This window comes from Myotis daubentonii, chromosome 3 (assembly GCF_963259705.1).
Source record: "Myotis daubentonii chromosome 3, mMyoDau2.1, whole genome shotgun sequence".
In the NCBI taxonomy this organism is placed as follows: Eukaryota; Metazoa; Chordata; class Mammalia; order Chiroptera; family Vespertilionidae; genus Myotis; species Myotis daubentonii.
Window position 1 is genome coordinate 140,067,972 of NC_081842.1, and position 17,190 is coordinate 140,085,161.

Below are 17,190 nucleotides of genomic sequence, written 5' to 3' on the forward strand. Positions count from 1 at the left end.
TTAACCATTGCCATCATGATTCTGCTCCAAAACTGTCAATAGTTGCCCACTGCCTACCCCCTAGGGTTCAAACACCTCAGGCTCAGATTGAAGGCATCCACCATCTGGGATGTGTCCTTCCTTCCCAGATCTCCCACAACTGCTGGCTCCCACAACTCTCCATTCCAGCTAAACTCATTGACTGTCCTTCAGACATCCTTTGTCACCTCCCCTGTTTTTGTCCCAGCTGCTCCTTTCATCTTGTGTGTCCTTCCTTCACCATGTTTTATTTCTGCTTGAAGGCTCAACTCTCATTTCCACTGGGATGCATGTTCTGATCCCCAATATTAGAAGCAACCTCCCTCTTTTCTGCACGTTCACATAACTGCTCATACTTCTCTTAGGACACTTCTTTGCAGTCTTTCTTACACTGTGTTTACTTTTATACTCTCCTCATCTTCCTACTATACTATAAACCTAAGGGCAGGATTTTTGCATTACTCACCTATATACTCCATAATTCTCATACTCCAATGCAAAATATACTTAGTTAAAGGAAATGTTCTACTAATATTTGTTGACGCTAATGCTAAGGGGGAAAACTCATATTAGACTGAATATTTGGAAGTTTCCTGTGAACCTGCACAAATTGGTCCTATGGACATATTCTTTTTTATATGGCTGGAACATTGTAGGGCACGGCTATAGGGGTAAGCCTCGGACTGACCTGTTGGCAAAGCCACACACAAGTCCCCGCTTAGAGGGCACAGCCCTCTTAGCATAAATAAGCTTGACCTTATGAGGCTCCCTAGATCTTATCTGGGAAGCTAATGGGCTGAGGGAGCTGCAGCAAGTGCTGCCAAAACAAGTGAAACTCATAAGAACATTGTAACTATGGTGACCACTACCTTGTTTACCTCTGGCTATAAAATAAAGGCTGAGCTTGCTGTCTGGGTCTCTCTCTGTGGCCTCAGCCAGGCACAGGAGATCCACCTAGACCCAGCTTATTCTTTGTCTGTCATTTCTTGATCCATTCGCCACCCTGACGCAGGCTTTCGAACCCTTGGCTGAGCTGGCTTGGCACAGAACATAAATGTTCTAAATACATAATACATCGTTCATTCATTCACTTACTCATTCGTTCATTCTTTCATTCAGTCATTATTCAGTATAAATGTATTGAGTACCTACCAAATGTGAGGTATGTGCATAATAAGGATGCATTGGTTCTGGACATACGCAGAGGCACTCCTCACCACCACTGTTAGCCAAGAGCAATGTGTAATAGGAGTGACCTTCATTTAAGTTGTGTCCTATGGCGTTAGAATGAGCCTTGTCATGCACAGAACCAAATCAGATGCCATTTTAGCATCAACACAGAATATTGGCTTTTTAGACATTCATCTTTGTGTTTGTTTGGAAATTTTGCTTTAAAACGTATCAATTATACCTCCCCCCCTTTTCTCTCTTGCCTGTAATTATTTTCCTGGCATTTATTCATCAAAGAGCTTCAAGTCCACTTCTGCAGATTGAAATAAACTGATGAAAATTGAAAAATCAATGTTTTCCTTCTAATGGTTTGTATAAAAAAGTAAGAAAGCTTCCAATTTTGTAATTATAATCAATATATAATGGGACAATGACCACAAATACTTAAAAAATAGATTGGTTTGGTGAACATTTGTTTTTAAATAATCAAGTACATTTTTTTTTTCAGCTTTTAAAGATGCTGTATGTAAAGTACATTTTAAAACTTGATGTCTACCTAAAGCCTTAGATGTCCCGGCCCTCTCCTGTCAGGGTCTTTATCCATGTACCGGGTTGTGGGACCATGCACAGGTCTTACTAGTATGAGGTCCACTCTAGCGGTGGCTTCTTCAGCCAGGGGCGTCCTGGATCTTTCCAGGCTCCTTTGCAATGCTGCCTGATGCGGTGACTTCATTGCTTTCCCAGCCTGGCGCTTGGCAGGCTGTCTCCCCTCCTCTCCTTCCCCATCTCCCTCTCTTTTCTCCCACGGCCCATCTGCCCCTCCTTCCCTCCACCCCCCTCTCCGCTCTGCTCCCCTTTATTTCCACTCCCCACCCGCGTGGCTTTGCGCTCCCTCTCTCTCCCCCTTGACTTGTCTGTATTTGGAGCTCCCGGAAGCCGCCGGCGGCTCTCCCCGGCAGCAGCGTGACCGACACCAACTCCCATTCAGGGGAGGAGGAGGGGAGGAGGGCTGACGGGAGGAGGTCGCGAGTGGCGGGCCACGGATTTGGCATCGCGGGGACAAGACCCCAGGACGCCCCAGCAGGTAATCCTGGAGCGCTGGGCGCGGCCTCGGCGGGGAGGGCCGCGGGTGCAGGTGCGGGGGGCGCCCGCGGCCGGCGCTCGGAAGTTGCGCTGAACGGGTGGGGTAAGGGGGGCCGGGACGCGAGGAAGAGAGGCGGTGTGGGCGCCGGTGGGGGCCGGACGCCGGGGACCCGGGGCGGGGACGCGGGCGGGAGCCGGGCCGGACGCTCCAGGCCCCTGCGCGGGGCGCGGGCGCGGGCGGGAGAGGCCGCCCCATCTGGGTCAGCGCCGCCGCGCACCCCGCCCCCGCCGCCGCCGTCCTGCTCGGGGCGCCCGGGCCCTGGCGAGGCGGGTGCGGGCTGGCGGCGGGGCGGGCGGCGGGGGCGGCCTGGCGCGCCAGGCTCGTCAAACTTTGCGGGTGTCCGCGCGCCGGGCTCTGCGCCTCGCGGGGGTGCGGGTTAGGGAGGGTCGGGGGCTGTCGCGGGGCTGGATCTGACGGCAGCCATCTCGATCAGAAGGTGCGGGGGGGAAAGCGGACCCGGCTTCCCTGCGGAACCTGACCTGAGGCCAGGAGTCACCTTTAAATGCAAAGGCGACGGAGGCGTTGGGGGGCAGCTTGGAGAAGGCGCCTCACCGCTGGCTCGCGGACCACTTTGGGGAAAGGGTAGTTCTTGCTCGCAGTCGCGCTGTCATCACTTTTTGGGCTGAAATCACATATGCGGATGACCTTTCCTTTATTCTCATCATAAATAACAGGCTGCAAGTTTTAGCAATACTTGAATTGATGCATTCTTGACAATGAATAAATACAGGTGTCTGCATTAAGATATTGATTAGGTCCCAACGGCCCAAGCGGAAGGAGGTGAACACTTAGCAAAACGATCAAGAACCCGTGGGAAAGCAGAAGCTATGGGCCACACGCACCTTAGTTTTCCAGAGTTGTTTGCAGAGCACTATTTCTTTATCGCGAATAACCACTGCTTTTCCTTTAAGGACCATGCCTTAGCATTCTCCGGTAAAATATCTAAGGCCACTTAATGTAAGATTACAACAGCCAAGTGATCTTTGTGGAACTTGTTCTTATGGTGACAAGAGTCTAATTAGACTGTAAGCCTCTTGAGGGCAAAGGTGGCTTTTGGTAGTTCTTATAGCACCGAACAGTATTTGACTCAGGGCACGTAATGTGCAGACGTAAAAGTTTATTAAACTAATGAACTCAATTAAACTAATGAATTCAATTATGACTTCTTGAGTGTGGCTGGATCATGACTTCTTGAAATTGCATATTTTGCAAGGAAGGACCCCAAATCTAAAAATCCTTAATAAAATCAGAATCAAGGTGTCATATAAATATTTGTTAAAATAAAGATAAAAAGAAATTGACTATGAAGAATCATGAAGGTGGCCGTCAAGTTGGTCTTGGCTAGTGGGAAAACGTTTTTGCTGCTCATTGTTGAGTGAGAAGTCAAACAAAGTGTGAATTTTGGTAAGCTTTTTTAGTAGAGGACTCAATGGTAGACTTTGCTGGCCACATGGTCTCTTTAGTATAATTACTCAACTGTGCCACTGTAGTTGAAAGCAGCCATAGGCAATACGGAAAGGAATGGTGTGGTTGCATTTTGTTTTATTATGGACACTGAAATTTGAAGTTCATATAATTTTCACCAGTACATTTAAAAATGTAAAAATCATCCTTAGCTTGGGCGAGGAGGTGGGAGGGGGGAGGGGACAAAAACAGGAGGGGAGGGAGAGTTTTGTTCTGTTGGTAGTAGTTTGCTACTCCCATGTGACAGAGTTTGGAGAGGAACCTTTTGAAAGGATTGATGAGCCAGATTCTTCTAGTGCCTAAGAGTCATACCTAGAGTTAAGTTAAATGTCTTCAAGAGTAGCATTAACTTATCTTGGGAATTACAGTGTTTTGTCTTGAATATTACCTAATGGACATCTTTATGCATAAGGTTTCATCTTTAATTCATTAATTATGTAATATTTCATACATAAAAATAATACTTTAAGTTTATGTAAGCTACAAACATTACATTCAGATGACCACCTGTGATCCCATCACTCAGCTTTAAAACTAGGACTTAAGAACTAGATAATTGTAAAAAGATAACTCCCAAAATGGAAGAAAGTATTTTAAAATCATATATCTGATAAGGACTTTGTATCCAAAATATAGAGGGAGCTCTTACAGCTCAATAATCAAACGATAAATAACCCAAAATAAAAATGGTCAAAGGATCTGAATGGGCATTTCTCCAAAGAAATGACCGATAAGCACCTGAACAGATGCTCGGCATCCTCATTCATCAGCAAAGTGCCAATCAAAACCACAGTGAGATACCACTTCACACCCATTCAGATGGCTACATTCAAAAGTCAGATAATGACAGTTGGTGAGGATGTGGAGGAATTGGAAGCCTTATACACTGCTGGTGGGAATATCAAATGGTATGACTGCTTTGGAAAACAATTTGACAGTGCCTTAAAAGTTAAACAGAGTTACCATATAACAAAGCAATTTCTTTCCAAGTATATATATATCCAAAAGAAATGGAGAAATGGAGGCATATGTCCACATAAATCCTATATTCAAATGTTTATAGCAGCATTATTCATAATAGCCAAAAGGTGGAAACAACCCAAATGTTCATCAGCTAATGAATGGATAAATAAAATGTGGTTATATCCATACAATGGGATATTATTTGCCCATAAAAAGGAATGGGGTGCTGATACATGCTACAATGAGTATGAACCTTGAAAACATTATCCTAAGTGAAAGAAGCTAGTCACAAAATACCACACATTGTATAATTCTGTTCATATGAAAATGTTCAGAACAGGGAAATCTATAGAGGCAGAAAATCGACTAGTGGTTACTTAGGGCTGAGGGTTGGAGTTAGGGAGGGTGTTAGTTAAAGGGCACAGGGTTTCTTTTTGAGCTGATGAAAATGTTCTAAAATCGACCGTAGTGGTGGTTGTACATATCATTGAATTGTACACTTCAGATGGGTGAATTCTATCTTATGTGCGTTATCTCTCAATAAAACTGATAAAGAAAATAAACAGAAGGCTAGAAGAAAAGACTAGATTACCTATGCTGCTGCATCTTTCTTTCTGAGCTTCTCCTATGCCATTCCCATTCCTTCCCAATCCTGAATTTTGTGTTAATCATTCCTGTACTGTAAGACAGTTTTATGACATATGTATGTATTCCTAAACAATATGTTGTTTTGGTTTGCTTATGTTTGATTTATAAAAAGGGTATGTATAATATTCTCACTTTAAAAAATTCAACATTATATTTTTAAGAATTATCCTAATTGTTGTATGTAGCTACATAGTATTCATTGTTAGGTATTCCATACTTTATTTACCCATTCTCTTATTGATGGGCATTTGGGTTGAGTCTTTTGCTATTACAAAGTGTAATTTGAAAACTTTCTTCTCATGTCTTAGCACACATGTGCAAGAATTCTTCCATGTGAATGTGAATGTGCCTTGTATTTTAATGACCCCCAAAAGGTTGATTCTTCCCCTGACTTATAGATAAATGCTATCTACCCCGCTTATTCACTCCCTCAAACCAAGATAAAGTAACTAGAGATGAGAACCTGACTTCTCATCCTATTTAAATTCTAATTGTAATATCTATTTTCTCATGTCCTAAGAAGCATGGAAAAATACTAATCTAAAACTTTACAACAATTTCACAGCAGGACCACTTACCTCAATCACTTATGAGCATCTCCATCCTCTTACTGGTATATATCCCCTGGGTTTAGGATGGGACAGAGGACAACTTTATTATATCAAAGGAACATTACTTTAAGCAAGGTACATACTAGTAAGTGCTTACTAATCTTCACTAACATTTTCCTTGTATGGTATCCTGCTGGGTACTCCAATGTTCCAACATGATCAGTTTGGTTATTCTGGTAACAAGCCAGTTGGAAATCTGGAATTTTAGCCTTGGACACTTTGTAGGTCTGCTGTGATTCAGGCTGTGAGCTTTTACAGTTTATTCGGGATATTTCCAGTTAGGAAGTAGGGGAGCACCCTCAGGTCAGAACAAGCCATTGTAAGGGATTTTTTAAAGTTTATTTTCTATTGTGGTAAAATATACATAACATAAAATTTTCCATTTTAACCATTCTAAATTGTAAATTCAGTGGCAATAAGTGCATTTTAAAAGTTGTGCAATAATCAGCATCATCTCCAGAACTTCTTCATCATCCCTAACTGAAACTTTGTCCCCATCTATAATAATAAAATGCTAATTAGACTGAATGTCCTTCCAGACGTCCTTCCAGACGTCCTTCTGGATGACCTTCTGGACAAAGCTGGGGCTGCGAGGGAAGCCCGGGTCCCGGGGGAAGGAAGGCCTACTCTTGCATGAATTTCATGCATCGGTCCTCTAGTTATATAATAAACCTCTATTCTCCCCTTCCCTCAGCCCCTGGCAACCACCATTCTACTTTCTGTCTCTATGAATTTGCCTGTTCTAGGTACCACGTATAAGTGAAATCATAGCACCAGCTAACAGAACTTAAGGGCCATTCTACAGTGTGAAAATCTGCTCTAAAATTATTCTTGTTTTGATAGAAAGGGATAATAAAGAGCCAGAGAATTCTGGGAGACTGCAAGTAGAAATGGAGTGGTATAGATGGCAGTATTGAAGAGGATGATGGTCCCTGGAGAAGCCAGATGCTGGAGACACCAAAGACAGACCTTGTCTTGTGTCTGTACTTATACTCAGTTTCATGAGAAAATAACCTTTGTTGATTTGCATCAGTCCCCATCGAAATCCAGAGACACTCTGGGATCCCCTGATTATTCATTCATTCCGCCACACCGAGTGGCTGTTATATGTCCAGTGAGAAGCAAAAGGGATACAAAGATGAATACCAGTGAAGGATCTGATCTGAGACAGAACAGAAGATGACCTAAGCTGTGAACATAGATCTCAAAGGATCTGCTTAGGTGGTCGTCATCATTAGGTCCAACCTTGTTTCTAGGAGGTTTTATTCTGAGGAGAATCACTGAATTCTGATGAGACAAATCAGTTATTTTACTCTAAGGTAACAAGAAGCAGCCACATTGGACCACACTAAGAACACTGGCCAATCGTATTTTTCAGAACCAGGTAAAATAGGCTTCATAGTGGTGAATGCATATTTCAGTCTGATTGTAGTCTGACATGTAGTTGGAGGTGTTCATTTTATGGAATCTGAGTTTAGAAACCTCTGTATTGCCCAGAATGTGTAGGTAATAGACTAGTGTCATGTAAGGTTGGTCTTTCCACCTAATGAATACAGTCTGGTGCTTCTGCTCACCTCTCTCAAGTGGCAGGAAGCTGAGATATTTGGCCCATTAGTAGGTTGACGGAAGAGTTTATCTAATTCGTTGCTTGGCATTAGGCTAAACGCCGTCTTTTTCCTGGCATCATCTTCTACCATGCTAGAATCTGTAGCAAGACATTTTCAGGGGTACAATGTAGGTTCGCATATATTTGGACAAAATTTTTAAAGCTTGAAGTCTTGTTTTTTCTTCATATCCACTTCTTCTTTTTCATTTCTTAGTACTCTCATGGTACCCTCTGGTTGTTCAAAGTTCCTTCTGTAGACAGCACCCCCTTCTTCCATCCTGCTTCCTAATGGCCTCTCCCTTCATAGGCCTCCTCTTCCCTCAGAATGGAAGGTGGACAATTATCTAAGTTCTTCAGTAATTGAAAACTTTAAGAAGAGGTTTGTTAATGCAAATGAGTCCAGGTAGTATGCAATGAGGGGTGGAATTCATTTTTAAAAAGTATATGTATATGAGAGGATATATAAAATAATATATATATTTTAGAGAGGAAGGGAGAGGGAGAGAGATAGAAACATCAATGATGAGAGAATCATTGATCGGCTGCCTCCTGTATGCGGGAGATGGAGCCCGCAACCCAGGTGCGTGCCCTAACTGGGAATCGTACTTTGACCTCCTGGTTCATAGGTCGATGCTCAACTACTGAACCACACTGGCCAGGCTGGGACTAATTTTTGTGCTTCCTACATTCTTCAAACTATGTACATTAACTACATGCAGAGACTTCCAAAGGTACATGTACAGTCACCTTTCTCTCATTTTATGTAAGAAAGGCCTATCTCAAACCTATCTTATTCGTCCATTTTACTAAAAGGTCTATCTCTAACCCATTTTATTAAATTGCATTGTCCAAGAATGTAAAAATCTAGGGAATGGGGAGGGCAAAAAAAGGAGGACATTTCAGAATATCAGTTTTGGAGATGAGAAAGTCAATAATTATATTTCCTGGACATTGCAAATCATATGTTTTCTAAGTCTTTGATTTAAAAAACAACAACAATGAAGGTACTCTAATAAAACTGTAAACTAATGTTAAAGGAAAAATTTAAAAGAGGATGAAACGTGATTCTCATACAAGTAATAAAATAAACATTTTAAAAATTTAAAAATAAGAGAGCCAGAAAAGTCTACAATCAAAGAGGACCATTGATAAGAATGCTGAAATGAATTTACTTAATAGATATAACACTGGCTTCTTCATAGTTTGAGAGGGAAGTCAATTGGACTTCCACATGATAAAATGTATTTGCATTCCCATAGAACATAATTACTGACTCCTCTAGAAGTTTTCTACAAGTTCACATCTCTGTGTACAGATTTGTGAATTGCTTAGGCAAAGACCATGAATGGCTGAGATAACCCAGATGGATGAATAGATAGGGTACTCACTAAATTTCAGTCTTCCCCAATTTTTCCTTCCACTGATGGTTAAAATAATTTTTGATATTTCATCACCATGTGATGTTTAGTATATAACTCAGAAGGAATTCAAAGAATTGAGTAATGTTTCTGTTACAAAATCTCATTCATTCTTATCTCCTTATTTATGTGAATAGATTCCTAGCATTTTCATTGATAAAAACAAAAATTGAGTCAAATTGGTTTTCAATCTTTACTCATTCTAATAACATGAATATTCATCCCCTTATGCATGAAATAATTGAAAAATCAAAGTTCTCAAAAAGAGAGGGGTTTCCAATAAAATTTACTTTTTATTTACGTTTAGTAATTATGTGTCAACATTTGTCATATTTGTATTACTTTTATAATTTGCATTCAAATAATAGTTACAACAGTAACAACTAGAAGAACTTTTTTTGCCACTGGATTTAAATTAAGTGTATATACATATTTTGATGCAGAAAAAAGTATGATAGGGTATTGAATAAAAGACATTAAAGCATAAAATACATAAAACTAGGATAAAATTCTATGGGGGAAGAAGAATGGAAATATAAGTTCAAGGAGAAAATGTTATTATGCAAAATTTATGACTTTCAAAGAGCAGCCTGTTTATGTATCCTTTTAAAATGAATGGTGATGAATTTCAATGGACATATTTCAGCTAGTGATAAAATAGTTTTACTTTTGCAGAATGCTGGAAGTTACATTCTTCACAACTATTTACATTTTGGTGAAAGTTTTTATATACCTATCTAAAAATATGCAAGAGAGTTTTACAAAGATCTTTTAAGTTATATACAAATTGGAAAATCTCTTTGTAGCTCATCCTGCCTCTGTTTTCTGACCAAAAATCAAGGGTCTGTCATATGGTAAATGCCATCTGTAAGTTTAGTATTGGTAAATGAACCAATTTAATGACTGACGTAGTTCTAATGACTCATTGTTCTGTTAGATTTAGGAAAGACATTTAGAAGTAAAGGTCTTGGTACTTGGGATACCTCTTAAAAGGAGATGATGGCCCATCACATTTTATTTATTTATTTTTAGGCAGTTATATCTTCACTTTGCTCATCTTTCTTGTTCTTCCCTTTGGAGGCACTCACTTTAAGGTATTACGTGTGTATGCATGTATGTGTATAAGGACCAGATAGATAGCACTATCATTTGGATCTGTAAATGGATAGCCTTCACCATGTATGGGAAATTTGGGGCAAATATTTCTTCAAATATGTTTCCTGCCTAAATCTCTTTGTCTTCACCTGGGATTCCAATGACATTAATATTAAACCTTTTAATATTGTCCCACAGGCTTCTTAGGCTCTGTTCATTTTGTTGTTGTTGTTGTTGTTCAATCTTTTCTCCTCTCTGTTCTTTAAATTAGATAATATCTATATCATCAAGTTCACTGACACTTCCCTTTGACTTCTCTGTTCTGCCATTGAATTCATCCAGTGTATTTGTGTTTTTTATTGTTATTGTATTTTTTGGTTCTGTGTCTCTTATGAGAATTTTGATCTTTCCATCATTTCAAGAGTGTTTACCTTTATCACCTGGAACATAGTTAAAATAGCTCCTGTAAATCTGATAATTTCAACATAGTGTCATTGTGGAGTTGTTGATTGTTTTTTCTCTTGAGAAATGATGACATTTTCCCAGTCCCTTGCATGTCAGACATTTTGGGATTGAATTCTTGACATTTTGAATATTATGTTCTGAGACTCTGAATCCTTTTAAAATGCTCAATGTTTTTGTCTTATCAGGCAGTTTATCCAGTTCTGGCTTGTATTCTTTGGGCAATGGCTCCAACATTAGTTCATTTTTCAAAGCTTTTGCTGTGCTGCTTTGGGTCTCATGGAAGCATACATTAGGGCTTAGACTGGGACTCATATCATGGTTCAGTTCTCAAAGCCATTGGGTCTGCCCCACATCTGCACAGCCCAGGGGAGAAACCATGGCCTGCACTCCATGCATACAATCAGGGGATCCCCTTCTTCAGTTATCTCCTCTGGGATTCCTCCCACGCTCTTCTCTTCCTTAAGAACCAATTTTTCCTGATCTTCTGCCAGAAATGTTTGGTTTCTCTTAAAGTTCTAGTTGCTCACGGCGCTGCAGTATAGACTAGAATCACCCTCAAGGCAAAGCCCTGAGAGAAAAATGAGAGAGAAAAAATAACAGGGATTCTCCCACACTCTTTGAACCACAAGGGTTCTTTCCCCTCAACCCCCCACCCCCGCTCTTTAGCAATAAGACTAGGTTTCTTTTGCAGAAATTTTTAGCTGCTTATGCCACACAATTCTGTGACTGTGGATACTCAAAGAAGAAAAAAATGGGAAAAACCTGCTCTTTTCCTCACATTCTTCAATTTACAGCGGCCTCCTTTCCAGGTCTTCTGGCCAAAAAGAGGAGGGTTCTCTGGAAGATTTTCTTGCCCGCACCTCCTGCACAGGTCCAACCTTTGGGCCAACTCTGGAGAGAAAAAGAAAAGCCCCAAAACATAGCCCAAAATGGGCCCTGTTTTCAAGTTTGGTTGCTCTCCTCAATTCACTTGCTAATGTTTATCTTTCAGAGTCGGGGAGTTGCTTTTTGCATTTTGAATATAATTTAGAGACAGGCTACAGTAGGCTTATACCTTCAAGATGTCACTGGTAGTTTCCTCCTCCTTTCCCCCTCTGTTTTCCCTACACCCTGCCATTTTTTTCTTTTCATCTTGCCCTTTATCTGTTTCCCATTCTTTTGGGGCTGTCAGGTCTAAAGAGCAAAAAAGAAGAACCTCTAGTTCTTTGATGGCTCACAGCTCTATTTGAAAACTGATTTTGTCACTCCTAATAAATCAAAGTCAAGTCTGAAAGGAGACCCAGAGGCTGGAGACACATGAAGAAGAAAAGGGGGTTGGAGGAGAGTGCCTGGGCCAAATCCATCACCTGGCTACTTTAAGTCAAATGATCACAGTCACATTTGTTGAAAATATCCATGCACAAATCTGGCCCAGCACTTAAGAAGTGATCCTTACAGCTTTTCTTTTAAGAGAGCTGCTGAATCTATTATTCAATTGTATATAAATTTTACAGTGAGTGCCAGAATGTTGAGATTAGGAAGAATTTCAACAAACCTTCTTACCTTTATTAGTCAAGAGAGAACATGGCAGTCTTAACACTGAAAGACAAGATTTAATGAAGTAAAATACTTCTAGTTATGCTAAGAGAAATAACTGACCATAAAAAAATGCTTTCCCCTTTATGCTTTCAGTCAATAGCATTTCTGTAGTTTCTTTGTTCTATGTCAGGAGTGGAGAATGTCTGTCCCGAGGGCCGTATAAGGCTCACGAAATCATTTAGCCTGGCCCTGGCAAGGCATTCGGGGTGAGTTAATTAAATGTTTGACCAAATATAGCAGACTAATTTTTAAGTTGATAATTCTGTATGGCCCATGAATGATGCTATAAATATCCAAACGGCCCTTGGAAGAAAAAAGGTTCCCCACCCCTGTTCTATGGCATGGTCTTGGATGAGTGGTGTGTGAAATGTTAGGGTTGTTGTGTTTGGGAATAGGAGAGGTGGTAATACACTCTATAATAGTTCACAGGTTGAGCACTCGGGACAGATCATGATGATGAGTGCTGTGGAGCATTCACGGATAAATTACAACACTTAGGCATCACTTATAGTTCACAGTCTCCTTTAATCTTCCATAGAGTCTGGGGCAGTTATTACTATTAGGTAGGTTATACTTATAATTCCATTCCAGAAGTCCCCTGGACTTTAGGTTCCTATTTGCAGCTGCCAGCTATCCTCTCACTATCACCCTAGGCACTTGAAACTCACAGGTCCAAAACTGCTTCTCTTCATTACCCACCTCCATTCCCTATCCCTGTTTTGATCGACACCACCCTACCACAGAGCAAGACATCTAAGAAATCCCACCTTCTGCATTTCCCTCCTGATCCCATTTAATCCTTTCTCAGACTTTACCTATTTTATACATCTCTCAGATCTTCCATCCGCTGTCATCATGGCAGTAATTCCCCAGGTCCCTTTCCAGCTTTATCAAACACTCTTTCTAACTCCCCAACAAGCTCCTCTTTCTCCTGCTTTCTTAGAAAGCTCCTGGCACATAGTCAATGTTCAATAAATATTTTCTGGCTGTACTGTCTCTATGTCTTTGCACAAACTGGCCATAAGCTCAGGAACACCTTTACTTACCTTTCCTCTGAACAACACCTCCTCATCCTTTGAGATTTAGTTTAGTTCCTATTCAAACTTTAGTAGTCTCCTACTTCCCAGGGCTCAGTTGAGTACTTCATTTCTTGACCCTTCCCACATGCTCCCATATTACACTCTTCTATTGCAGGGCTTCTCAAAGTGAGGGGCCTCATATTGTACTTATTAAAGATGCAGATTCCTAGCAATACCCAGGACCACTGAATTGTATAGCTGAGTGTGGGGCTTAGGAATCTGCATTTAAGGCCCAACCCTTCCCAGTGATTCTGATGCACAGGAGAGAGAGGAACAGTGAGAACTGCCACTCTTTTCTGTCCCCTATCTTGACCCCTACAACTAGTTCCAGGAGAGAGGAGTGTGGCCTCTCAGAGCAGTCTCTGGCTAAGTTTAGTTACCATCTATCACTTTGCTCAGAGAAGAGAGCATCAAGTTATCAGAGATAATAGGTTTTAAACTGTACCTTTATAAAGAGGAACAGTACTTATTTTTTATTTGATTTTAAATGCTTTATTGAGCTAAAATTTTGCATATCATGCTATTCACCCATTTTACATGCACAATTCAGTAATTTTTAGTACATATACAGCACTGTGCAACTGCCACCGCAATTCTAATTTAAATCATTTCCATTACTTCAAATAGAAACTTTGTGTCCATTTAAAGTCACTCTCCTTTCCTGTTTCCAGCCCTAGGCAACCCCTAATCTATTTTTTGTCTCTACAGATCTGCTTTTCCTAGATATTCATATAAATGGAAATGTAGAACACATGGTCTTCTATCTCTGCCTCTTTTATGTAGCATAGTGTTTTGGCAGTTCATCCATGTTGTAGCATGATCACTACTTCATTCCTCTTTATTGGCAAGTAATATTCCAATGAATGAATATACCACATTTCTTTTATCCATTCATCTATCAATGGAAATTTAAGTTGTTTCCTTTTTTGGCCATTATGAATGATGTTGCTAGGAATATTTGTAGACAAGTTATTATGTGTGTGTACATATATTTTTGTATCTCTTGAGTAGATACCTATGGGTGGGATGACTGGTCATATACCAAATATATGCTTAACTTTTTAAGAAACTTCCAAACTATTTTCCACAGCAGCTGCATTCCCACCAGCAATATAGGAAGGTCCCAATTTCTCTTGAGCTTCACCAGCACTTGTTATTATATGTCTTTTTAGTCATCCTATTGGGTATGAAGTGATATTGTGTGGTTTGATTTGTATTTAACTTTCTCTAATGACTATTAATATTGAATGTCTTTATATGTACTATTGGGAAAATGTCTATACAATATTTTTCCCATTTTTAAATTGGAGTGTTGGTCTTATTATTGAGTTTAAGAGTTCTTTATATATTCTGGATACAAGGAGAACGGTATAATTTTTGGAGGGACAAAAGGTCCATGAAAGCCCTGCCCAGGCTGCAGTAACCTGGCCAGCGGCATCTCCATGGCTCTTCTTTTCCCAGTGCCTGGTGTGGCCCTTGGGGAACTCCTAGAGCACCTCTTTGACCTCTTCCTCCTCAGTGGCCTAACAAGAGCAGAGGGGAAGCATGAGGACACAGGAATAGAAAGAGCTTCCCCAACAACATTGGAGCCTAGAAAGGGTCATGGCAGGGTTTGGGGAGGGAGCTACATTTCCATGGAGGGTCCTTACTTCACGCTTAGCTAAAGGAGTTCCCACTTCAGGATAGGGGAGTGGAATAGGGGCCTGTCCTGCTTCCACTCAGCCTTCACAGCCTATGACTTTATGGCTGTGTCCTTACCCAGTCCCACCACCCCAAGTCAAGGCACAGAACAAGCCTTCAAGATATACTAAGATTCCTCCAGGGTCTCAGTTCTCACTGGGCTCTTTCCAGCTGAAATTACCCAGTTCCCTGCAGCCTGGTGTCCTAGAGTGCTGGCCTGTCCCCAACAGCCCAACTGTCCTCTCCTCAAGGAGACCATGGTGCCCTGAAGACATACTTGAGTCTCATCCACCTGTGCAACCCCAGCAACCAGCACAGAACACAGCTCACACATATGCATATGAATGAAGAAGGAAAGAGTTTGTGTTTTGGAAGTGAGGGGCATTATGCGGGCAATTAAGGGGCAGGGTCTCAAATTAAGATTCTCTGATGCCGCAGACACAGCAGACTCTCATAGCCAGTTAGCCTGGAGGTCAAATCACCCCCGGTATTGCCGACAACAATCAAGGCTTAACTACAACAAGACTGCGCACAAAGACCACTAGGGGGTGCACCAAGAAAGCATAAAAAATGCGGAGACAAAGAAACAGGACAAAACTGTCAATGGAGGATATTGAGTTCAGAACCACACTTTTAAGGTCTCTTAAGAACTGTCTAGAAGCCGCCGATAAAGTTACTGAGATCCTCAAGAAATCAAATGAGACCCTCGATGTTATGATAAAGAACCAACTAGAAATTAAGCATACACGAACTGAAATAATGAATACTATACAGACTCCCAACAGCAGACCAGAGGAGCGCAAGAATCAAGGCAAAGATTTGAAATGCGAAGAAGCAAAAAACACCCAACCAGAAAAGCAACATGAAAAAAGAATCCGAAAATACGAAGATAGTGTAAGGAGCCTCTGGGACAGCTTCAAGCGTACCAACATCAGAATTATAGGGGTGCCAGAAGATGAGAGAGAGCAAGATATTGAAAACCTATTTGAAGAAATAATGACAGAAAACTTCCCCCACCTGGTGAAAGAAATAGACTTACAGGTCCAGGAAGCACAGAGAACCCCAAACAAAAGGAATCCAAAGAGGACCACACCAAGATACATCATAATTAAAATGCCAAGAGCAAAACACAAAGAGAGAATCTTAAAAGCTGCAAGAGAAAGAAGCTCAGTTACCTACAAGGGAGTACCCATACGACTGTCAGCTGATTTCTCAACAGAAACTTTGCAGGCCAGAAGGGAATGGCAAGACATATTCAAAGTGATGCATACCAAGAACCTACAACCAAGATTACTTTATCCAGCAAAGCTATCATTCAGAACTGAAGGTCAGATAAAGAGCTTCACAGATAAGGAAAAGCTAAAGGAGTTCATCACCACCAAACCAGGATTATATGAAATGCTGAAAGGTATCCTTTAAGAAGAGGAAGAAGAAGAAAAAGGTAAAGATACAAATTATGAACAACAAACATGCATCTATCAACAAGTGAATCTAAGAATCAAGTGAATAAATAATCTGGTGATCATAATAGAATCAGGGACATAGAAAGGGAATGGACTGACTATTCTTGGGGGGGAAAAGGGTGTGGGAGATGCGGGAAGAGACTGGACAAGAATCATGCACCTATGGATGAGGACAGTGGGTGGGGAGTGAGGGTGGAGGGTGGGGCGGGAACTGGGAGGAGGGGAGTTATGGGGGGAAAAAAGAGGAACAAATGTAATAATCTGAACAATAAAGATTTAATTAAAAAAAAAAGATTCTCTGATGCCAAAAAATGCTTTTGCACTACCTCAAGTTGTAAACCCTAGCCTCTTATCTTTATAAATTCCAACCTTGAAGAGAAATGTTTATGATATGAGAATGATCAGGGGTTGTTCTGAGGAGTGGTGCCACCAGAGTACAGAGGGCAAATGGATGGGGAGGTAATTTCTATATGTGGTTGCTTATTTTACCTTCAGGTGACAGGAAGTTAATACCTGGAGGCAAGTTACCTCTGATTTGTGGGACGCTGAATGACTCCTCAGAGAAGTTGAGGTTTGGAAAGTGGGTGCAGCAGTGCCAGGAAGGACCTTGAAGCAGTGGAAACAGCAGAACCACAGCATAGAGGAGAGATGCGGGGGACAAGTATGAGGGGGGGGGGTCATCTCTATGACTGGATCTCAGGAGTCTGACAAGGTACAGAGAGCTGGAGTGAGGTCCTTTTGAAAATCAACTGAAGATTTGCTCCTTTTCTCTGTAGTGAGACATTAAG

The 17,190-nt window shown here is 41.1% G+C and overlaps 1 protein-coding gene across 1 annotated transcript in view; it reads left to right on the plus strand.

The window, feature by feature from the left end:
* The first annotated feature begins 1,922 nt into the window (after positions 1-1,922).
* The window catches only part of CAP2 (cyclase associated actin cytoskeleton regulatory protein 2), a 161,180-nt gene continuing 145,912 nt past the window's right edge, over positions 1,923-17,190 (plus strand). The window contains exon 1 of the mRNA XM_059688708.1: positions 1,923-2,272. The gene's annotated coding sequence lies outside the window, so the exon portion shown is untranslated. The remainder of the gene's footprint in view (positions 2,273-17,190) is intronic.